Consider the following 21,902-nt stretch of genomic DNA (forward strand, 5'->3'; position numbering starts at 1 on the left):
ACTCTGTGTAACACACTGTGAGCTATCTAGTACTCAGTGTGTATAGCACTGTGAGCTATCTATTACTCTGTGTGTAACTCACTGTGTGCTATCTATTACCCTGTGTAACTCACTGTGCGCAATTTATTATTCTGTGTGTAATTCACTGTGAGCTATGTATTACTCTGTGTAACTCACTGTGAGCTATCTATTACACTGTGTAACTCACAGTGAGCTTTCTATTACTCTGTGTGTAACTCTCTCTGTGCTATCTATTACTCCATGTAACTCACTGTGAGCTATCTATAATACTGTGTAATTCACTGTGAGCTATCTATTACTCTGTGTGTAACTAACTGTCAACTAGCTATTACTCTGTATGTAACTCACTGTGAGCTATCTAATACTCTGTGTGTAACTCACTGTGAGCTATCTATTACTCTGTGTAACTCACTGTGAGCTATCTATTACATTGTGTGCAACTCACTGTGTGCTATCTAATACTCTGTGTAACTCACTGAGAGCTATTTATTACACTGTGTAACTCACTGTGAGCTATCTATTACTCTGTGTAACTCACTGTGAGCTATCTATTACATTGTGTGAAACTCACTGTGTGCTATCTAATACTCTGTGTAACTCACTGAGAGCTATTTATTACACTGTGTAACTCACTGTGAGCTATCTATTACTCTGTGTAACTCACTGCGTGCTAACTATTCCTCTGTGTGTAACTCATATTGTCCTATCTATTATTTTGTATAACAAACGGTGACCTATCTATTACTCTGTGTGTAACTCACAGTGTGCTATATTTTGCTCTGTGTAACTCACTGTGAGCTAGCTATTACACTCTGTAGCTCACCGTGAGCTATCTATTGCTCTCTGTGTCTCACTGTGATCTATATGGTACTTGGTGAGTAACTAACTGTCAACTAGCAATTACTCTGTTTGTAACTCACTGTGACATATCTGTTACTTTGTGCGTAACTCACTGTGCGCTATCTATTACACAGTGTAATTCACTGTGAGCTATCACTTACTCTGTGTAACTCACAGCGAGCTATCTATTTCTCTGTGTGTAACTCACAGTGAGCTATCTATTACACATTGTAACTCACTGTGAGCTATCTATTTCTCCATGTGTAACTCATGGTGAGCTAACTATTACTCTGTGTAGCTAAATGTAGCTATCTATTACACTGTCTAACTCACTGTGAGCTATCTATTACTCAGTGTAAAACTCACTGTGGACTATCTTTTACACTGTGTGTAACTCATGTGTGCTGTCTATTACTCTGTGTGTAACTCACTGTCAGCTAACTATTACTCAGTTTGTAACTCACTGTGAGCTGTCTATTAATCTGTGTGTATCTCACTGTGATCTATCTATTATTCTGTGTAATTCACTGTGAGCTATCTATTCCACTGTGTGTAACTCACTGTGTGCTATCTATTACTCTGCGTAACTCACGGTGTGCTATATTTTACTCTGTGTAACTCATTGTGAGTTATCTATTTCCCTGTGTGTAACTCACTGTGAGCTATCTATTAGTCTGTGTAATTCAATGTGAGCTATCTATTGCACTGTGTAACTCACTGTGAGCTATGTCTTGCCCTGTGTGTAACTCACTGTGAGCTATATTTCACTCTGAGTAACTCACTGTGAGCTATCTATTATACTGCATGTTGCTCATTGTGAGCTATCTATTATTCCATGTAACCGATTTTGAGCAATCTATTCCTCTGTGTTTAACTTGATGACTGCTATCTATTACTCTGCATATCTGATGGTGTGCTATCTATTACTCGGTGTAACTCACTGTGAGCTATCTATAACTCTGTGTGTTACTCACTGTGAGCTATATATTACTTTGTGTAATGTAATGTGAGCTATCTATTATTCTGTGTAACTCACTGTGAGCTATCTATTACTCTGTGTGTAACTCACTGTGAGCTATCTATTACTCTGTGTGTAACTCACTGTGAGCTATCTATCACTCTGTGTAACTCACTGAGAGCTATGTATTACTTATTGTGTAACTAAATGTGAGTTATCTATTACTCAGTGTGTAACTCACAGTGAGCTATCTATTACTCTGTGTGAATCTCACTGTGAGCTATCTATTACTCTGTGTAACCCACTGCGATCTATCTATTACTCTGTGTGTAACTCACTGTGTGCTCTCTGTGTCTCTGTGTGTAACTCACTGTGAGCTATCTATTACTCTGTGTGTAACTCACTGTGAGCTATCTATTACTCTGTGTAACCCACTGCGATCTATCTATTACACTGTGTGTAAATCACTGTGTGCTATCTTACTATGTTTAGCTCACTGTGAGATATCTATTACTTTTTGTGTAACTCACTGTGAGCTACCTATTACTCTGTGTTTAAATCACTGTGAGCTATCTATTACACTTTTTAACTCAATGTGAGCTATTTACTACACTGTGTAACTCACTGTGAGCTATCTATTACTCTGTGTAACTCACTGCGTGCTAACTATTCCTCTGTGGGTAACAAATTTTGTGCTATCTATTACTCTGTGTAACTCACTGTGAGCTAGCTATTACACTATGTAACTCACTATAAGCTATCTATTACTCTGTGTATCTCACTGTGAGCTATATATAACTCGGTGTGTAACTAACTATCAGCAAACAATTACTCTGTGTGTAACTCACAGATAGCTGTCTGTTACTTTGTGCATAACTCTCTGTGAGCTATCTATTACACAGTGTAATTCACTGTGAGCTATCTCTTACTCTGTGTAACTCAGAGTGAGCTATCTATTACTCAGTTTGTTACTCACTTTGAGCTGTCTATTACTCTGTGTGTATCTCACTGTGGGCTATCTAATACTCTGTGTAATTCACTGTGAGCTATCTATTGCTCTTTGTAACTCACTGAGAGCTATCTATTACTCTGGGTGTAAAACACTGTGAGCTATCTATTATACTGCGTGTAACTGATTGTGAGCTAACTATTATTCTGTGTAACCTATTTTGAGCAATCTATTCCTCTGCATGTAACTCACTGTCTGCTATCTATTACTCTGCATAACATACATTGTGCTATCTAATACTTGGTGTTACTCACATTGAGCTACATATTACGCTGTGTAATTTAATGTGAGCTATCTATTACTCTGCGTAACTCACTGTGAGATATATATTTCTCTGTGTGATTCACTGTGAGCTATCTATTAATCTGTGTAACTAACATTGAGCTATCTATTACTCTGTGTGTAACTCACTATGAGCTGTCTATTACCCAGTGTGTAACTCACTGTGAGCTATCTATTACTCTGTGTAATTCACTGGGTGCTATATATTACTCTGTGTAACTCACTGTGAGCTATCTATTAATCTGTGTGTAACTCATTGTGAACTATCTATTACTCTGTGTAACCCATTTGAACTATCTATTACTCTGTGTGTAACTCACTGTGTGCTACCTATTACTCTGCATAACTCACAGTGTGCTCTCTATTACTCTGTGTTACTCACTGTGAGCTCTCTATTGCTCTGTGTGTAACTCACTATGCTCTCTCTGTTACTCTTTGTGAAACTCATTGTGAGCTATCTATTACTCTGTGTAACTCACTGCACACTATCTATTCCTCTGTGCGTAACTCACTGTATGCTATCTATTACTCTGTGTAACACACTGTGAGCTATCTGTTATTCTGTGTGTATCTCACTGTGAGCTATCTATTACTCTGTGTAACACACTGTGAGCTATCTAGTACTCAGTGTGTATAGCACTGTGAGCTATCTATTACTTTGTGTGTAACTCACTGTGAGCTATGTATTACTCTGTGTAACTCACTGTGAGCTATCTATTACACTGTGTAACTCACAGTGAGCTTTCTATTACTCTGTGTGTAACTCTCTCTGTGCTATCTATTACTCCGCGTAACTCACTGTGAGCTATCTATAATACTGTGTAATTCACTGTGAGCTATCTATTACTCTGTGTGTAACTAGCTGTCAGCTAACTTTACTCTGTATGTAACTCACTGTGAGCTATCTATTACTCTGTGTAACTCACTGTGAGCTATCTATTACATTGTGTGCAACTCACTGTGTGCTATCTAATACTCGGTGTAACTCACTGAGAGCTATTTATTACACTGTGTAACGCCCTGTGAGCTATCTATTACTCTGTGTAACTCACTGCATGCTAACTATTCCTCTGTGTGTAACTCATATTGTCCTATCTATTATTTTGTATAACACTCGGTGACCTATCTATTATTCTGTGTGTAACTCACAGTGTGCTATATTTTGCTCTGTGTAACTCACGGTGAGCTAGCTATTACTCTCTGTAGCTCACTGTGAGCTATCTATTACTCTCTGTATCTCACTGTGATCTACATGGTACTTGGTGAGTAACTAACTGTCAACTAGCAATTACTCTGTTTGTAACTCACTGTGACATATCTGTTACTTTGTGCATAACTCACTGTGCGCTATCTATTACACAGTGTAATTCACTGTGAGCTATCACTTACTCTGTGTAACTCACAGCGAGCTATCTATTTCTCTGTGTGTAACTCACAGTGAGCTATCTATTACACATTGTAACTCACTGTGAGCTATCTATTTCTCCATGTGTAACTCATGGTGAGCTAACTATTACTCTGTGTAGCTAAATGTAGCTATCTATTACACTGTCTAACTCACTGTGAGCTATCTATTACTCAGTGTAAAACTCACTGTGGACTATCTTTTACACTGTGTGTAACTCATGTGTGCTGTCTATTTCTCTGTGTGTAACTCACTGTCAGCTAACTATTACTCAGTTTGTAACTCACTGTGAGCTGTCTATTACTCTGTGTGTATCTCACTGTGATCTATCTATTATTCTGTGTAATTCACTGTGAGCTATCTATTACTCTGTTTGTAACTCACTGTGAGCTATCTATTAATCTGTGTGTAGCTCATTGTGAGCTATCTATTACTCTGTGTAACCCAGTGTGAGCTATCTATTCCACTGTGTGTAACTCACTCTGTGCTATCTATTACTCTGCGTAACTCACGGTGTGCTATATTTTACTCTGTGTAACTCATTGTGAGTTATCTATTTCCCTGTGTGTAACTCACTGTGAGCTATCTTTTAGTCTGTGTAATTATATGTGAGCTATTTTTGCTCTGTGTAACTCACTGTGAGCTATGTCTTACCCTGTGTGTAACTCACTGTGAGCTATATTTCACTCTGAGTAACTCAATGTGAGCTATCTATTATACTGCATGTAGCTCATTGTGAGCTATCTATTATTCCGTGTAACCGATTTTGAGCAATCTATTCCTCTGTGTTTAACTTGCTGACTGCTATCTATTACTCTGCATATCTGATGGTGTGCTATCTATTACTCGGTGTAACTCACTCTGAGCTATCTATAACTCTGTGTGTTACTCACTGTGAGCTATATATTACTTTGTGTAATTTAATGTGAGCTATCTATTATTCTGTGTAACTCACTGTGAGCTATCTATTACTCTGTGTGTAACTCACTGTGTGCTCTCTGTGTCTCTGTGTGTAACTCACTGTGAGCTATTTATTACTCTGTGTAACTCACTGCACACTATCTATTCCTCTGTGTGTAACTCACTGTCTGCTATCTATTACTTGCTGTAACACACTGTGAGCTATCTATTACTCTGTGTGTAACTAACTGTCAGCTAGCTATTACTCTGTGTGTAACTCACTGTGAGCTACCTATTACTCTGTGTGTAACTCAATGTGAGCTATCTATTACTCTGTGTAACTCACTGCGAGCTATCTATTATATTGTGTGCAAGTCACTGTGATCTATCTATTACTCTGTGTAACTCACTGTGAGCTATCTATTACTCTGTGTGTAAATCACTGTGTGCTATCTATTACTCTGTGTAACTCACTGTGAGCTACATATTACTCTGTGTTTAAATCACTGTGAGCTAGATATTACTCTGTATAACTCACTGTGAGCTATTTATTACACTGTGTAACTCCCTGTGAGCTATCTGTTACTCTCTGTAACTCACTGCGTGCTAACTATTCCTCTGTGTGTAACTCATTTTGTGCTATCTATTACTCTGTGTAACACACGGTGAGCTATCTATTATTCTGTGTGTAACTCACAGTGTGCTATCTATTACTTGTGTAACTCAATGTGAGCTAGCAATTACTCTCTGTAACTCCATGTGAGCTATCTATTGCTCTGTGTAACTCACTGTGAGGTATATATTACTCGGTGTGTAAGTAACTGTCAGCTAGCAAATTCTCTGTGTGTAACTCACTGTGAGCTCTCTGTTACTTTGTGCGTAACACTCTTTGAGCTATCTGTTACACAATGTAATTCACTGTGAGCTATCTCTTACTCTGTGTAACTCACTGTGAGCTATCTATTACTCTGTGTGAAACTCACAGTGAGCTATCTATTACACTTTGTAATTCACTGTGAGCTATCCATTTCTCTGTGTGTAGCACATGGTGAGCTATGTATTACTCTGTGTAACTCACTGTGAGCTATCTATTACACTGTGTAACTCACAGTGAGCTATCTATTACTCTGTGTAACTCACTGCGAGCTATCTATTACATTGTGTGCAACTCACTGTGAGCTATCTATTACTCTGTGTAACTCACTGTGAGCTATCTATTACTCTGTGTGTAAATCACTGTGTGCTATCTATTACTCTGTGTAACTCACTGTGAGCTACCTATTACTCTGTGTTTAAATCACTGTGAGCTAGATATTACTCTGTATAACTCACTGTGAGCTATTTATTACACTGTGTAACTCCCTGTGAGCTAACTATTACTCTGTGTAACTCACTGCGTGCTAACTATTCCTCTGTGTGTAACTCATTTTATGCTATCTATTAGTCTGTGTAACACACGGTGAGCTATCTATTATTCTGTGTGTAACTCACAGTGTGCTATCTATTACTCCGTGTAACTCACTGTGAGCTAGCTATTACTCTCTGTAACTCACTCTGAGCTATCAATTACTCTGTGTAACTCACTGTGAGCTATGTATTTCTCTGTGGGTATCCCAGTGTGAGCTATCTATTCCTCTGTGTGTAACTCACTGTGTGCTATCTATTACTCTGCGTAACTCACGGAGTGCAATCTATTACTCTGTGTAACTCACTGTGAGTTATCTATTTTTCTGCATGTATCTCACTGTGAGCTACCTATTACTCAGTGTAATTCAATGTGAGCTATATATCACACTGTGTAAATCACTGTGAGCTATGTATTACCCTATGTGTAACTCACTATGAGCTATCTATTATACTGCGTGTAACTCATTGTGAGCTATCTATTACTCTGCATAACTGATGGTGTGCTATATATTACTCGGTGTAACTCACTGTGAGCTATTTATTACACTGTGTAACTCACTGTGAGCTATCTATTATTCTGTGTAACTCACTGCGTGCTAACTATTCCTCTGTGTTTAACTCATTTTGTGCTATATATTACTCTGTGTAACACTTGGTGAGCTATCTATTACTCTGTGTGTAACTCACAGTGTGCTATCTATTACTCTGTGTAACTCACTGTGAGCTAGCTATTACTCTCTGTAACTCACTCTGAGCTATCTATTACTCTGTGTAACTCACTGTGAGCTATCTATTTCGCTGTGTGTAGCCCAGTGTGATCTATCTATTCCTCTGTGTGTAACTGACTGTGTGCTATCTATTACTCTGCATAAATCACGGAGTGCTATCTATTACTCTGTGTAACTCACTGTGAGTTATCTATTTCTCTGTGTGTATCTCACTGTGAGCTATCTATTACTCTGTGTAACTCACTGTGAGCTATTAATTACTCTGTGTGTATATCACTGTGTGCTATCTATTACTCTGTGTAGCTCACTGTGAGATATCTATTTCTTTTTGTGTAACTCACTCTGTGCTATCTAATACTCTGTGTAACTCACTGTGAGCTACCTATTACTCTGTGTTTAACTCACTGTGAGCTATCTATTACTCTGTATAACTCACTGTGAGCTATTAATTACACTGTGTAACTCCCTGTGAGCTATCTATTACTCTGTGTAACTCACTGCTTGCTAACTATTCCTCTGTGTGTAACTCATTTTGTTCTATCTATTACTCTGTGTAACACACGGTGAGCTAGCTATTATTCTGTGTTTAACTCACAGTGTGCTATCTATTACTCTCTGTAACTCACTGTGAGCTAGCTATTACTCTCTGTAACTCACTGTGAGCTATCTATTACTCTGTATAACTCACTGTGAGTTATCTATTTCTCTGTGTGTATCTCACTGTGAGCTATCTATTACTCTGTGTAATTCAATTTGAGCTATATATCTCACTGTGTAACTCACTGTGAGCTGTCAATTATACTGCGTGTAACACATTGTGAGCTATCTATTACTCTGCATAACTGATGGTGTGCTATATATTACTCGGTGTAACTCACTGTGAGCTATTTATTACACTGTGTAACTCACTGTGAGCTATCTATTACTCTGTGTAACTCACTGCGTGCTAACTCTTCCTCTGTGTGTAACTCATTTTGTGCTATCTATTACTCTGTGTAACACACGGTGAGCTATTTATTACTCTTTGTGTAACTCACAGTGTGCTATCTATTACTCTGTGTAACTCACTGTGAGCTACTAATTACCCTCTGGAACTCACTGGGTCTATCGAATATTCTGTGTAACTCACTGTGAGCTATATATTACTCGATGTGTAACTAACCGTCAGCTAGCAAATACTCTGTGTAACTCACTGTCAGCTATCTGTTACTTTGTGCGTAACTCTCTGTGAGCTATCTATTACACAATGTAACTCACTGTGAGCTATCTATTCCTCTGTGTGTAACTCACTGTGAGCTATCTATTACTCTTTGTGTAAATCACTGTGTGCTATCTATTACTCTGTGTAACTCACTGTGAGATATCTATTACTTTGTGTGTAAATCACTGTGTGCTATATATTACACTGTGTAACTTAATGTGAGCTAACTATTACACTGTGTAATTCACTGTGAGCTATCTATTACTCTGTGTGTAACTTATTGTGAGCTATCTATTAATCTCTGTACCCAATTTTTAGCTATCTATTCCTCTGTGTCTACCTCATTGTGTGCTATTTATTACTCTGCATAACTCACGGTGTGCTATCTATTACTCGGTGTAACTCACTGTGAGCTATCTACTACTCTCTGTGTTACTCACTGTGAGCTATCTATTACTCTGTGTAATTCACTGTGAGCTATCTATTACTCTGTGTAACTTATTGTGAGCGATCTATTACTCTGTGTGTAAGTCACTGTGTGCTCTCTGTTACTCTTTGCGTAACTCACAGTGAGCAATCTATTACTCTGTGTAACTCACTGCGTGCTATCTATCCTATTTGTGTAACTCACTGTGTGCTATCTATTACACTGTGTAACACACTGTGAGCTATCAATTACTGTGTGTGAGCTATCTATTCCTCAATGTGTAAAGCCCTGTGAGCTATCTGTTACTTTATGTGTAATTCACTGTGTGCCATCAATTACTCTGTGTAACTCACTGTGAGATATCTATTACTCTATGTAACTCACTCTGAGCGATCTATTACACTGTGTAACTCACTGTGAGCTATCTATTACTCTGTGTGCTACTGTGAGCTAGCTATTTCTCTGTGTAACTCACTGTGAGCTATCTATTACTCTGTGTGTAACTCACTGCACGCTGTCTATTCCTCTGTGTGTAACTCACTGTCTGCTATCTATTACTGGGTGTAACACACTGTGAGCTATCTATTACTCTGTGTGTAACTAACTGTTAGCTAGCTATTACTCTGTGTGTAACTCACTGTGAGCTACCTATTACTCTGTGGGTAACTCACTGTGAGCTATCTATTACTCTGTGTAACTCACTGTGTGCTATGTATTACATTGTGTGCAACTCACTGTGAGCTATCAATTATTCTGTGTAACTCACTGTGAGATATCTATTACTCTGTGCGTAAATCACTGTGTGCTTTATAATACTCTTTGTAACTCACTGTGAGCTATCTATTACTCTTTGTTTAACTCACTGGGAGCTAACTATTACTCGGTGTAACTCACTGTGAGCTATCTTTTCCTCTGTGTGTAACTCACTGTGAGCTATCTATTACGCTGTGTGTAACTCACTGTGAGCTATCTATTACTCTTTGTAACTTACTGTGAGCTATTTATGACTGTGTGTATAAATCACTGTGTGCTATCTATTACTCTTTGTAACTCACTGTGAGATATCTATTACTTTGTGTGTAAATCACTGTGTGCTATCTATTACTCTGTGTAAGTCACTGTGAACTATCTATTAATCTGTGTGTAACTCACTGTAAGCTATTATTACTCTGTGTAACTCTCTGTGAGCTACCTATTACTCTGTGTGCAAATCACTGTGCGCTATCTGTTACACTTTGTATAACTCACTCTGAGCTATCTATTACTCTGTGTGTAACTGACTTTGTGCTATCTATTACTCTGTGTAAAACATGGTGAGCTATTTATTACTCTGTGTAACTCAATGTGCACTATCTATTACTCTGTATGTAACTCACTTTGAGCTATTTATTACTCTGTGTAACTCACTGTGAGCTATCTATTACACTCTCTAAATCACTGTGAGCTATCTATTACTCAGTTTGTAACTTACTATGAGCTATCTATTTCACTGTGTGTATCTCACTGTGAGCAAACTATTACTCTGTTTGTAACACACTGTGAGCTATCCATTACTCTCTGTAATTCACTGTGAGCTATATTTTCCTCTGCGTAACTCATTGTGAATGATCTATTACTCTGTGCAACCCATTTTGAACTAACTATTCCTCTGTGTGTAACTCACTGTGTGCTATCTATTACTCTGCATAACTCACGGTATGCTCTCTATTACTGTGTGTAACTCACTCTGAGCTATTTATTACTCTGCATAACTCACTGTGAGCTATTTATTACTCTGTGTCACTGTGAGCTATCTATTACTTTGTGTGTTACTCACTGTAAGCTATCTATCACTCTGTAACTCATTGTGTGCTATCTATTACTCTGTGTAACTCACTGTGTGCTAGCTATTACACTGTCTAACTCACTATGAGCTACCTGTTACTCTGTGTGAAACTCACTGTGGGCTATCTATTACATTGTATGTAACTCACTGTGAGCTATCTATTCCTCTGTGTAACTCACTGTGAGATATCTATTACTCTGTGTGTAACTCATTGCGAGCTACCTATTACTCTGTGTAACCCACTGTGAGCTATCTATTCCTCTGTGTATAACTCACTGTGAGCTATCTATTACTCTGTGTAATTTACTGTGAGCTATCTGTTTCTCTGTGTAACTCACTGTGAGCTATCTATTATGCTGTGTAACTCACTGTGAACTATATATTACTCTGTGTAATTCAATTTGAGCTATCTATTACTCTGTGTAACTCACTGTGAGCTATCAATTACTCTGTGTGTAACTCACAGTGAGCTCTCTATTTTTCTGTGTAACTCACTGTGAGCTACCTATTACACTGTGTAACCCATTTTGAGCTAAATATTCCCCTGTGTGTAACTCACTGTATGTTATCTATTACTCTGTAATCTCAGGTTGTGCTATTTATTACTCGGTGTAACTCACTGTGAGCTATCTATTACTCTGCGTAACTCACTGCACGCTATCTATTCCTCTGTGTGTAACTCACTGTGTGCTATCTATTATTCTCTGTAGCACACTGTGAGCTATCTATTACTCTGTGTGGAGCTCAGAGTGTGCTTTCAATTACTCTGTGTAACTCACTGTCAGCTATCTATTACTCAGTTTTTAAAGCCCTGTGAGCTGTCTATTACTTTCCGTGTAACTCACTTTATGCTATCTAATGCTCTGTGTAACTCACTGTTTGCTATCTATTACTCTTTGTGTAACTCACTGTGAGCTATTTGTTACACTGTGTAACTCCCTGTAAGCTATCTATTGCTCTGTGTGTAACTCACTTTGTGCTATCAATTACTCTGAGTTACACATGGTGAGCTATCTATTACTCTGCGTAACTCACGGTGTGCTATCTATTACTGTGTGTAACTCACTGTAATCTATCTATTACTCTGTGTGCAACTCACTGTGAGCTATCTATTACTCTGTGTGTAAATCACTGTGAGGTTTCTATTAATCTGTGTAACTCACTTTGTGCTATCTATTACTCTGAGTTACTCACTGTGAGCTATCTATTACTCTGTCTGTAACTCACTGTAAGCTATCTATTACTCAGTTTGTAACTCACTGTGAGCTATCTATTATTCTGTGTGTAGCTCACTGTGAGCTATCTATTGCTCTGTGTATCACGCTGTTTGCTATCTATTACTCTGTGTGTAGCTCACTGTACTCTATCTATTATTCTGTGTAACTCACTGTGAGCTATCTATCCCTCTGCGTAACTCATTATGAGCTATCTATTACTCTGTGTAACTCACTGTGTGCTATCTATTCCTCTGTGTGTAACTCATTTTGTTCTATCTATTGCTCTGTGTAACACATGGTGAGTTATCTATTACTCTTAGTGTAACTCACAATGTGCTATCTATTACTCTGTATAACACAATGTGAGCTAGCTATTACTCTCTGTAACTCACTGTGAGATATCTATTACACTGTGTAACTCACTTTGAGGTATATATTACTCTGTGTAACTCACTATGAGCTATCTATTACTCTGTGTAATTCACTGTGATCTATCTATTACTCTGAGTGTAACTCGCTGTGAGCTATCTGATGCGCTATCAATTACTCATAAAAGACTGAGAGTTAAGAGAGTAACTAAAGGCTTTTATTAACAAAAGAATGAAGGTCTGCCTCGAGTGGTCGACCGGTCCAGAAATACAAAGGGCTGGGGAGCAGTCACCTTTATACTAGGACTTGTGGGAGGAGTCAGCCGAGGCATGTCCAGGCATGTACACAGTGGAATACAAACAGTGGTTTACCACATTCACCCCTTGTTTAAAATTGAGTCCGGCGGGGTGAAGTGTATTAAAAGTTAATGTATTGGAGTCTCTCCGGAGGTCTTGTCTGCCGCTGTGATCGGCGTGGCGACGGCAGGGGTAGTGCATCTTCTGGCGTCGAGTCCTGCGTGGGCTGTGGCACAGGCGTGTCGTCCTCATAGATGTCGAGCGGGTCGCGGGGCCCAGGCCTGCCGTCTGCTGGGGCTGGATATCGGATCGTGGGGGGGGGTGGTAGTGAGTAGTGGGTTACTGCGGCCCCCGAGGGTGCAAGGTCTCTTATGGAGACTGTGTACTCCCGCCCGTCCGGGTATGCAATGTAAGCATACTGGGGGTTGGCGTGGAGGAGGTCGACCCTCTCGACCAGGGGGTCCATTTTATGGGTCCTCACGTGCCTTCTCAGTAGGACCGGCCCTGGGGACATCAGCCATGGCGGTAGCGATGTCCCCGATGTGGACTTCCTTGGGAAGACAAACATTTTCTCATGAGGGGTGGCGTTAGTGGCAGTGCAGAGCAGTGACCGAATAGAGTGGAGCGCATCGGGGAGCACATCCTGCCAGCGGGAGGTTGGAAGGCCCCTAGACTTTAAGGCTAGCAGGGCGGCCTTCCAAACTGTCGCATTTTCTCTTTCCACCTGTCCGTTCCCCCGGGGGTTGTAACTGGTGGTCCTGCTTGTGGCAATACCCCTAGTTAGCAGGTACTGACGGAGTTTGTCGCTCATAAACGATGAGCCCCGGTCGCTATGGATATAGCTGGGGAAACCGAACAGGGTGAAGAGGTCGTTCAGACATTTAATGACTGTGGCACTGGTCATGTCCGGGCAGGGGATGGCGAACGGGAAACGGGAGTACTCATCAATAATATTGAGGAAGTACACATTGCGGTCGGAGGAGGGGAGAGGCCCTTTAAAATCAACGCTCAGGCGCTCGAAGGGGCGAGTGGCTTTTATCAGGTGGGCCCTGTCTGGTCTATAAAAGTGCGGTTTGCACTCAGCGCAGACTTGGCAGTTCCTGGTCATGGTCCTGACCTCCTCAACAGAGTAAGGCAGGTTGCGGGCCTTGATGAAGTGAAAGAACCTGGTGACCCCCGGGTGGCAGAGGTCATTGTGGAGGGCCCGCAGTCTATCGATCTGCACGTTGGCGCCGGTGCCACGCGATAGCGCATCCGGGGGTTCATTGAGCTTCCCGGGCCGGTACAAGATCTCGTAATTGTAGGTGGAAAGTTCGATTCTCCACCTCAAGATCTTGTCATTTTTGATTTTGCCCCTCTGCTTGTTGTTAAACATGAAAGCAACTGAACGTTGGTCAGTGAGCAGGGTAAATCGTTTTCCGGCCAGGTAGTGCCTCCAATGATGCACAGCCTCCACAATCGCCTGGGCCTCCTTCTCAACAGCGGAGTGTCTGGTCGCCGGGCCTTGGAGGGTTCATGAAAAGAAGGCCATGGGTCTCCCCACCTGATTGAGGGTAGCGGCCAGGGCAAAGTCGGACGCGTTGCTTTCCACCTGGAAGGGGATGGATTCGTCCACTGCGTGCATGGTGGCTTTGGCAATGTCTTCCTTGATACGATGGAAGGCTAAGCGGGCCTCTGCCGTCAAGGGAAAAGAGGTGGACTTGATCAGCGGATGGGCCTTGTCCGCATAGTAGGGGACCCACTGGGCATAATAGGAGAAAAACCCTAGGCACCTCTTCAGGGCCTTGAGGCAGTGGGGCAGTGGGAGTTCCATAAGGGGACGCATCCGGTCGGGGTCGGGGCCGATGACTCCGTGTTCCACAACACAGCCAAGGATGGTGAGGCGGTTTGTGCGGAATATGCACTTCTCCTTGTTATATGTCAGGTTCAGGATTTGGGCGGTGCGGAGGAATTTTTCGAGGTTTTCGTCATGGTCCTGCAAGTCACGGCCGCAGATGGTCACATTGTCCAGATATGGGAAAGTGGCCTGCAACGCATTTTGATCTACCATCCGGTCCATCTCCTTTTGGAAGACGGAGACCCCGTTGGTGACGCCAAAGGGAACCCTAAGGAAGTGGTAGAGGCGGCCGTTTGCCTCAAAGGCAGTATACTGGCGGTCCTCAGGGCGGATAGGGAGCTGGTGGTACGCTGATTTCAGGTCAATGGTCGAGAAGACGCGGTACTGCGCGATCTGGTTGACCATATCAGCTATGCGGGGGAGTGGGTAGGCATCCAGCAGGGTGTAGCGATTTATTGTCTGGCTGTAGTCGATGACCAGGCGCTGCTTCTCGCCGGTCTTAATGACCACAACCTGGGCTCGCCAGGGGCTGGTGCTGCCCTCAATAATCCCTTCCTTCAGGAGCCGCTCCACTTCAGTTTTAATGAAAACTCTGTCCCCGGCACTGTATCGCCTGCTCTTTGTGGCGATGGGCTTACAGTCGGGGGTGAGGTTAGCAAACAGTGGGGGGGGGGTGACTCTGAGTGTGGAGAGGTTGCACCTGGTGCGCGGCGGGCAATTTGGGAGCTGCTGGCTGCGGACTGTGAGTGGGGGTAGGGGTCCACCGTACGCCATCATAACACTTTTAAGGTGGCACTGAAAATCTAACCCCAGCAGGACGGCAGCGCAGAGGTCGGGCAGGACCAGAAGTTTAAAATGATCGTACACGGTCCCGTCTACTACGAGTGTCACTACGCAGTAGCCGCCGATGTCCGCCGACTGGGACTCGGAGGCCATAGAAATCCGCTGGTGCACAGGCAGGACTGGGAGAGAGCAACGCCGCATCGTGTCGGGGTGGATGAAGCTCTCCGTGCTCCCAGAGTCAAAAAGGCAGATTGTATCGTGGCCATTTACCTTAATGTCCATTGTGGAACTGGCCAGCTGGTGCGGTCTCGCTTGGTCCAGTGTAACGGATGCCAGCGTAGGGGTCGGTGTGTCGCTGCGGGTATCAGATGAGGCGGTGTTGGGGGCCTGCTGCGTTCCGGCTGTCATCCAAGATGGCGGCATCCATGATCCCCATGTGGCTGGAGGCGTCCAAAATGGCTGCTGTACCGGTGGTTCGCACATGGCCGGGGAGGCCCAAGATGGCGGCCCGCATGGCCCACACGTGGCGCTGCTGGGGTTCGGGGTGGCTTTGGCCCTGCAGACGTTAGCGTAGTGTCCCTTCTTCCCGCAGCCCGAGCAGATCGCGTTTTTCGCCGGGCAGCGCGCTCTGGGGTGTTTTGCCTGGCCACAGAAGTAGCATTTCTGGCCTTGGGACACTGCTGCGGTAGTTGGGCCGTTGCTGGGGTGTGGCTGGGGTGGCACGGCGCTATGAGGCGGTCCTACCGTGTCCCAGGCTGTCATTCCCCGCGGCGTCCACGGTGCAGAGGAGCAGGCATCCATGCCCCGGTAGGCTGCATCCAATGATAGTGCGAGTTCAGAGGCCTTGTTGAGGTCGAGGTCACTCTGCTCCAACAGTCGCTGTCGGGTGTAATTGGATCTGTGGCCCGCTACAAAAGCTTCCCGGATAAGTTCCTCTGTGTACACGGCGGCCTTTACATCCTTACAACCACAGGCCCGGCCAAGCACAGACAGTGCCTGAAGGTATTCCACGGTCGATTCCCTAGGTTGTTGTTTACGACTCCCCAGAAGGTGCCTGGCGTACACTTCGTTCACTGGGCGCATGTACTGGTCCTTGAGGAGCTTGATAGCGTCCGCGTACGAGGTCGCGTCTTGGATAACCGAGTACACTCGGTGGTTCACATTGGAGGTCAGGACATCCAGTTTGTCCTCGTCCGATTTGATTGCTGCGGAGGCGGTCAGGAATTTTTCGAAACACTTAAGCCAGTGAGTAAACTTGGTGGATGAGTCCGCCTCCCGATGATCTAAGTCCAGGCATGCTGGTGTGAGGATCGTCTCCATTATAAAAAAATTTGTGAATAAAATTGATGCGCTATCAATTACTCATAAAAGACTGAGAGTTAAGAGAGTAACTAAAGTCTTTTATAAACAAAAGAATGAAGGTCTGCCTCGAGTGGTCGACCGGCCCAGAAATACAAAGGGCTGGGGAGCAGTCACCTTTATACTAGGACTTGTGGGAGGAGTCAGCCGAGGCATGTCCAGGCATGTACACAGTGGAATACAAACAGTGGTTTACCACACTATCTATGACTCTGTGTAACTCACTGTGAGCTATCTATTACTCTGTGTGTAACACATTGTGAGCTATCTATTACACTGTGTAACCCACTGCGTGCTATATATTCCTCTGTGTGTAACTCATTTTGTGCTATCTATTCCTCTGTGTAACACATGGTGAGCTATCTATTACTCTTAGTGTAACTCACAGTGTGCTATCTACTACACTGTATAACACAATGTGAGCTAACTATTACTCTCTGTAACTCACTGTGAGCTATATATTATACTGTGTAACTCACTGTGTGCTATTTATTACTCTGTATAACTCACTTTGAGCTATCTATTAAACTGTGTATCTCACTGTAAGCTATCTATTACTCTGTGTGTAACTCACTGTGAGCTATATAATACTCGGTGTAACTCACTGTGAGCTATCTATTCCTCTGTGTGAAACTCACTGTGTGCTTTCTATTACTCTGTGTAACGCACTGTGAGATATCTATTACTTTGCATCTAAATCACAGTGTGCTATCTATTACTCTGTGTGATGCATGTTGAGCTATCTATTACTCGCTGTGTAACTCATTGTGAGCTATCTATTACTCCGTGTAACTCACTGTGAGCTATCTATTACACTGTCTAACTCACTGTGAGCTATCAATTACTCAGTGTGTATCCCAGTTTGAGCTTTCGATTTCTCAGTGAGTAACACACTGTGAGATATCTATTACTGAGTGTGTAAGTCACTCTGAGCTATCTATTACTCTGTGCAATTCACTGTGAGCTATATATTACACTGCATAACTCACTGTGAGCTATATATTACTCTGTGTGTAACTCACTGTGAGCTATCTATTAATCTGTGTAAATCCCTGCACGCTATCTATTACTCTGTGTGTAACTCACTGTGAGCTATCTATTACTCTGTGTGTATCTCATTGTGAGCTATCTATTACTCTGTATAAATCACTGTGAACTATCTATTACTCAGTGTGAAACTCACTGTGAGCTATCTATTGCTCTGTGTGTAACGCACTGTGAGCTATCTATTACTCTGTGTGTAACACATTGTGAGCTAACTATTACTTTGTGTAACTCACTGTGAGCTATCTATTACAATGTGTTTAAATCACTGTGAGCTACCTATTACTCCGTGTGTAACTCACAGTGAGCTATCTATTACTCTGTGTAATTCACATTGAGCTATCTATTATTCTGTGTAACCCACGGTGAGCAATCTATTCCTCTGTGTGTAACTCACTGTGTGCTATCTATTACTCTGTGTAATTCACTGTGAGCTATCTATTGCTCTGTGTGTAACTCACTGTGAGCTATCTATTACTCTGTGTAATTCAATATGAGACATCTATTACTCTGTGTAACTCACTGTGAGCTATCAATTACTCTGTGTAACTCACTGTGAGTTTTCTGTTACTCTGTGCGTAACTAATTGGGAGCTATCTATTACACTGTGTAACCCATTTTGAGCTATCTATTCCCCTGTGTGTAACTCACTGTGTGCTATCTATTACTCTGTATAACTCAGGGTGTGCTATCTATTACTCGGCGTAACTCACTGTGAGCTATCTATTACTCTGTGTAAATCACTGTGAGCTATGTATTACTCTGTGCAACCCATTTTGAACTATCTATTCCTCTGTGTGTAAGTCACTCTGCGCTATCTATTACTCTGTGTAACTCACTGTGAGCTATCTATTACTCTGTGTGTAGCTCACTATGAGCTATCTATTACTCTGTGTACCTCACTGCGTGCTCTCTATTCCTCTCTGTGTAACCCATTTTGTGCTATCTATTTCGTTGTGTAACACATGGTGAGCTATCCAGTACGCTTAGTGTAACTCACAGTGTGCTAACTATTACACTGTGTAACTCACTGTGAGTTGCTATTACTCTCTGTAACTCACTGTGATCTATCTAATACACTGTGTAACTCACTGTGAGCTATCTATTACACATTGTAATTCACTGTCAGCTATCTATTACTCCGTGTAACACACTGCACGCTATCTATTCCTCTGTGTGTAGCTCATGGTGTGCTATCTATTACTCTGTGTGTAAAGCCCTGTGAGCTGCCTATTACCTTCCGTGTAACTCACTTTATGCTATATATTGCTCTGTGTAACTCACTGTGTGCTATCTATTATTCTGTGTGTAACTCACTGTGAGCTATCTATTACTTTGTGTGTAACTCACTGTGTGCTATCTATTACGCTATGTAACTCACTGTGAGCAATTTATTATTCTGGTTGTAACTCACTGTGAGATGTGTATTACTCTGTGTAACTCACTGTGAGCTATCTATTATATTGTATAACTCACTGTGAGCTATCTGTTACTCTCTGTGTAACTCCCTCTGTGCTATCTATTACTCTGTGTCACTCACAATGAGCTATCTATTGTAATGTGTAACTCACTGTGAGCTATACATTATTTGTGTGTAACTCACTGAGCTATCCATTACTCTGTGTAACTCACTGTGAGCTACCTATTACTTTGTGTGTAAATCACTGTGATCTATCTATTACTCACTGTGTAACTCACTGTGAGCTATATATTACTCTGTGTAATTCACTGTGTGCTATCAATTACTCTGTATAACTTACTGTGTGCTATCTATTACTCTGTGTAACTCAGTGTGAGCTATTTTTACTCTGTGTAACTCACTCTGTGCTATCTATTACTCTGTGAAACACACTGTGAGCTATCTATTGCTCTGTGTGTAATTCATTGTGAGCTATCTATTACTCTGTGTGTAACACACTGTGAGCTATCTATGACTCATTGTAACTCACTGTGAGCTATCTATTACTCTGTGTGTAACACACTGTGAGCTAGCTATTACTCATTGTAACTCACTGTTAGCTATCTATTACTCTGTGTGTAACTCATTGTGAGATATCTATTACTCTGTGTAACCCATGGTGAGCTATCTATTCCTCTGTGTGTAACTCACTGTGTGCTTTCTATTACTCTGTGTAACTCACTGTGAGCTATCTATTGCTCTGTGTGTAACTCATTGTGAGCTATCTATTACTCTGTGTAATTCAATATGAGACATTTATTAATCTCTGTAACTCACTGTGAGCTATCAATTACTCTGTGTGTAACTCACTGTGAGCTATCTATTACTCTGTGTAACTCACTGTGAGCCATCTATTACTCTGTGTGTAACTAATTGTGAGTTTTTATTACACTGTGTAACCCATTTTGAGCTATCTATTCTCCTGTTTGTAACTTACTGTGTGCTATCTATTACTCAGTATAACTCAGGGTGTGCTATCTGTTACTCGGTGTAACTCACTGTGCGCTATCTATTACTCTGTGTGACTCACAGTGAGCTACCTATTATTTTGTGTGTAACTCACTGTGATCTATCTATTACTCACTGTGTAACTCACTGTGAGCTATATATTACTCTGTTCAATTCACTGTGTGCTATCAATTACTCTGTATAACTTACTGTGTGCTATCTATTATTCTGTGTAAACTCACTGTGAGCTATCTTATACTCTGTTTGTATATCACTCTTAGCTATCTTTACCCTGTGTAACTAACTGTGAGCAATCTATTACTCTGTGTAACTCACTCTGGGCTATCTATTATTCTGTGTAAACTCACTGTGAGCTATCAATTACATTGTTTGTAGCTCACTATTAGTTATCTATTATTCTGTGTAACTCACTGTAAGCTATCTATTATGCTGTGGAACTCACAGTGAGCTATCTATTACTCTGTGTAATTTACTGTGAGCTATCTCTTTCTCTGAGTAACTCACTTTGAGCTATCTATTACACTGTGTGTAACTCCCAGTAAAGTATCTATTACTCTGTCTAACTCACTGTTAGCTACCTCTTAGTCTGTGTTTAACTCACTGTGAGCTATCTATTACTCTGTGAGTAACTCACTGTGAGCTATCTATTACTCAGTGTGTAACTCACTGTGAGCTATCAATTCCTCTGTGTGTAGCTCACTGAGGTAACTATTACACTGTGTGTAACGCACTGTGAGCTAACTATTACTCTGTGAAACTTACTGTCAGCTATCTATTACTCTGTGTACCTCACTGTGAGCTATCTATTACACCGTGTGAAACTCGCTGTGAGCTATCTATTATGTGTGTAACTCACTGTGAGCTATCTATTACTCTACGTAACTCACTTTGAGCATCCTATTACTCTGTGTGTAAGTCACTGTGCAATATATTTTACTCCTTGTGTAACTCACTGTGAGCTATATATTACTCTGTGTAACTCACTGCGTTCTATCTATTCCTCTGTGTGTAACTCACTTTGTGCTATCTATTATGCTGTGTAACACACGGTGAGCTATCTATTACTCTGTGTGTAACTGACAGTGTGCTATCTATTACACTATGTAACATACTGTGAGCTAGATATTACTCTGTGTAACTCACTGTGAGCTATTTATTACACTGTCTAACTCATTGTGAGCTATCCATTACTCAGTGTGTAACTCACTGGGAGCTATCATTCAAACTGTGTGTATCTCACTGTGAGCTATTTATTCCTGTGTGTAACTCACTGTGAGCTATCTATTACTCTGTGTGTCACTCACGGTGTGCTATCAATTACTCTGTGTAATTTACTGTGAGCTATCTATGACTCTGTGTAACTCACATTCAGCTATCTATTACTCTGTGTGTAACTACCTGTGAGCAACCTATTACTCTGTGTAACTCACTGTGAGCTACCTCTTTCTCTATGTGTAACTCACTCTGAGCTATCTATTACTCTGTGTGTAACTCACTGTGAGCTATCTATTATTTTGTGTGTAACTCATTGTGTGCTATCTATTACAATGTGTAACTCAATGTGAG

The sequence above is a fragment of the Somniosus microcephalus genome, chromosome 3 (genome assembly GCF_052327205.1).
Source record: "Somniosus microcephalus isolate GS21.2 chromosome 3, FLI_Smic_1.0, whole genome shotgun sequence".
NCBI classification, from domain to species: domain Eukaryota; kingdom Metazoa; phylum Chordata; class Chondrichthyes; order Squaliformes; family Somniosidae; genus Somniosus; species Somniosus microcephalus.